The 4053-nt window shown below is 56.4% G+C and overlaps 1 pseudogene; it reads right to left on the minus strand.

Annotated features, from left to right (window-relative positions):
* Positions 1 to 1779: 1779 nt before the first annotated feature.
* Positions 1780 to 3768, minus strand: LOC123115727 (trimethyltridecatetraene synthase-like; annotated as a pseudogene).
* Between the last annotated feature and the right edge of the window lie 285 nt (positions 3769 to 4053).

The following is a 4053-nucleotide window of genomic DNA, read 5'->3' on the forward strand; positions in this document are numbered from 1 at the left end:
TTTAGAAGGCAAAGTGTAAAATTGTGGAGATATGTAAATAAGATGGTACATCGACATGTTGAGATATGAAAAACAAACTATACAAGATGTTTTTAAGCTAAAAACATGACAATTTTGCCATGGCGTACAAAATGGGAGACATGGCAACATTCCAGGGGGAAATTAGACTCACATTGAGCTACTCGTGGAGCGACGGTAGCACGTGCACCACCCCAAAGACGACCAACGACGTCGAACATAGACCTACCAACACCACACTGGCAGCACGATCAACCACAAAAATGACACACCTTAAATTTGCCATCCTAGAGACACAAAACTAATCATGCAGAGAAGGCACGATTCGTTCACCAGAGGTTGAACACCCCCTAACCACTTGCTTGAGACACACTAGTAGTGACAAAAAAATGTTGTGATACCTCCAAATGAGAACTGAACTTACTGTACAAATATTCAGTTATATATATGAAGGCTGCAAATATTTGTGTGTTCTGTAAAATAGCATGGCAAATTTTTATCTAAAAATGTTTGACTGTTTTTATCTGTCTAGAAATCAGCATGGCGACTTTGTACATGATACAAAACTTTGAGCATGGCAAAGATTATTCTAATTCTATGATGGAATTGCCATGTTGTTTATGAATTATTTCCCATGGGGAATAATTTGCCAGGGTGTGTGAAATTAAATTGCCATGGCAACACATGAAATTTGGATTGCACGTATATTGTTATCTTACCATGTGCACATACTACATCTACTTGGTAAGCCATTTGACCTCTACACTCACAGAGCAGCACTAGCCGTGCGTGGCCGGGAGTAGCAGGTGCGACAAAGGGGACTAGCCAGAATATCACCTTGAACTCCCAGAGCAAATGGGATCATCAAGCTCTTCTCCTAGCTTGGAGTTCAGAGCCAGCAGCCTGGTCGACTGCTTGAAGTTCACCTGGGCACCTGTCCGTCTGCTTGGAGTTCAGAGCTCTTCGTCTGCTTCGAGTACAGATCCAGAGCCATCGGACGGACAAAGCAACACGGCGGGCTGAGCACCTGACCATGCAGGACACACACACCCGGCCATGAAGAGCTCTGGTGGTCGGTGGCCCTGCTGTCGCTGAACCCCGCGCCCCCTTCTACAACCGCCGTGAGGTTCTGATTTCTGAACGCAGCTCCCGTCCATGGCCAGCTCCTGCTGCAGCTCCTCCCCGAGCAATGTTGCTCTGGACCAAGCACCGCGCCTACGGCGTCACGTATGGAAGCAGACGACGAAGGCTAGATCCTCGTACACCCACAGGGACGCCGCCGGTGATCTCCCCTCCCAAATCGTCCGCCGCTCCGTCCCCCCCAATCGACCGCCACTTGCTATTTGAGGCTTCCACTCCTCGTCTCCGCCGGCCGCCTCCTCTCGTCGGCTGCCACCGGCCGCTGCCACCCGCATCCTCTTCGCCGCCGCCTGCCTCGTGGACGGCGCATCCCGCCTCGTCGCCGGCGCACTTCCTCACGAGACCCGTGTCGAGGAGAGGGGGGTGAAGTGGAGTGGTTTGTGTGGCTGAGAGTGGGCGGTGTGGTGTGGATGCGTTTGGGAAAATGAAAAGCGTTCGCGATGACCCGATGATTTTCCGAACGGAATCCTCCGCTGACGTGGCGGACCGCTCTTGCTTCAAGATTCGTACCACCATCGAACGACTGCGGGCACGTTCGGGACGAGCACCAGAAACACGGTACGTTCGGGAGTTATAGAATCCGTAGTTTTTACGTGATTTGTACTTTGATTTTTATAATATAAATAAGACACGTGTTATCATGAATTTTTCTAGAAAGAGAGTAATGGTACGTACAAATCCGCAGCCACACTCTAGAAACAAACAACTCAGGTGCTGTGCTAGGAAAAAGACCTGGGCAATCACTCGCTAGTCGCGACGCAGGGTTCTTGAGAGAAACAAGGAAAGATGGTGTGGCTGAGAAGAGAGCTCCACCAAGCTGCGTTGAGCTAATTCAGTCGATTGCACCAACTGGTCGGGAAATTGATTTTGCATGCACGGTTCTGATCAGGTCATGGCGGTGTAAAGATGCGCCGGCAGCCTGGGCTCCGGTACGGCGACGAGTGGCACCTTCCTGCGCGTCGACAGTCCGACATGCTCCTCCATGCTCAGGTCCGCCGGCGAGACCCCCTCCGGCAGCCGCCACGCGAACCCTTGCAGCAGGTTGGCCAAGCCGGCGCCTATCACCTTCATCGCCAGCCCGTACGCCGGGCATATCCGCCGCCCGGCACCGAAAGGCAGCAGCTCGAAGTGCTGCCCACGAACGTCGACGGCGCTCCCGGCGAAGCGCTCCGGCCGGAACTCGTCGGGCCGGTCGGGCCACGACGCCGGGTCTCGCGCAATGGCCCACACGTTCACCAGCACGCGCGCGCCGGCGGGGACGTTGTAGCCGGCGACCAGTGTGTCCTCCCGAGCCATGTGCGGGACTAGAAGCGGGCCCACCGGGTGCAGCCGCATTGTTTCCTTTACCACGGCGTCGATGTAGGGGAGGTGGGCCAGGTCGCTTTCTTCGACCCACCGGCTGCGGCCCACCACGCGGTCGAGCTCCTCGGTGGCGGCGGCTGCCGCATCCGGCCGGCGCAAGAGCTCCGACATGGCCCACTCCATGGTCACCGCAGAGCTCTCCGTGCCACCGGCGATGATGTCCTGGACGAAGGCCTTGACGCCGTCACGCGTGAGCCTTGCTTCTGTTGATGACGTGCCAACCGTCTCGCCTTCCTCCTCGGCGAGCTGCAGCAGCCCACCAAGTCCCTCGCTGCAGCGGACTCGCCGTGGCCTGCTCCGGTAGCCATCGCCACCTTGCGTCGCTCCTCGTCGTGCTCGTCGAGAATCCTCTCGAGGAACCGATCGTACACCTTGCCCAACCGCTTCATCCTCCGGACGCAGCCCTGCACGTCGAGCCACCCGAGCCATGGCACCCACTCGCCGACGTTGCTCACCGCTCCGGTCACGGCGAACGCCTCGTCAAGCGTGCGCCGGAACTCCTCACCCTCGGCGCTGTCGTAGCAGCCCGACCACTTCTCCCCGATCGACATGCGGAGGACATTCCGCAGCGTGGCGTCCGCCAGGTGCTGCCGGACCGCAATGGCACGGCCGCGGCATTCGAACAAGCCACACACGAGCGCCCGGAGCTCCTGTTTCCGAATATACTCGTACGAGTCGACGCGGCGTGGGGAGAAGAGCTCGGTGGCGCAGAGCCTGCGCGCCATACGCCAGTATGCGCCATACGGGGTGTGCACGATACCAAGGTACCCGTACGCGGCATGCTCGCCGGCAGCGGTGCGGGGGCGGTCGGCGAAGGCGAGGTCGTGTGTCTTGAGGACGAGCCGGGCGGCATCGGCGGAGGAGGCGACGACGGCGTGGTAGGAACCGAGACGGAGGTGCATGAGCGGGCCGTGGCGCGCCGCGAGCTCGGCCAGAGCCCGGTGCGGTGGGAGCGCGCCCGCGAGGGCGCCGAGGCTGCCGAGCACTGGCCAGCCCCGAGGTCCCGGCGGGAGGTTCAAGGCCTCACTCTGGCGGCGCCGTGACAAGACGGAGCTGAGGACGAGGACGATGAGGATGGTGACCAAGGCCATGGCCATGGGCAGTGTCGGTATGAGCTCCATTAGTGGAAACGTTTTGGCCTTGGCACTACTTGGGTGTGTATGTGTGACCAAGCATTTTCAGTGTAGTTTGTGATGTAAAGTGGTTGGCTGTAACAGATTTCTCTATCCAAAGCATGAAAGGTATGCAGATGGGTGTTTGTGTCTTTGCGATACATAGTAGGTCCTGATTCCCCTCAGCCCATGTACGGAAAATATGCAGATAAGTGTTTTGTGTGTGTGATCCACGAGGAGACAGGTCCTTTTCAGGTACTCAGTACTCCTACATAGTGACGTACTCCCTCCGTAAACAAATATAAGAGCGTTTAGATCACTATTTTAGTGATCTAAACGCTCTTATATTTCTTTACAGAGGAGTACTAGTAGTAGTCTGTTAACAATTATTGGAGTAGATGAAATCGTGTTTAACCAGTCA

Source organism: Triticum aestivum, chromosome 5B (assembly GCF_018294505.1).
Source record: "Triticum aestivum cultivar Chinese Spring chromosome 5B, IWGSC CS RefSeq v2.1, whole genome shotgun sequence".
NCBI lineage: Eukaryota > Viridiplantae > Streptophyta > Magnoliopsida > Poales > Poaceae > Triticum > Triticum aestivum.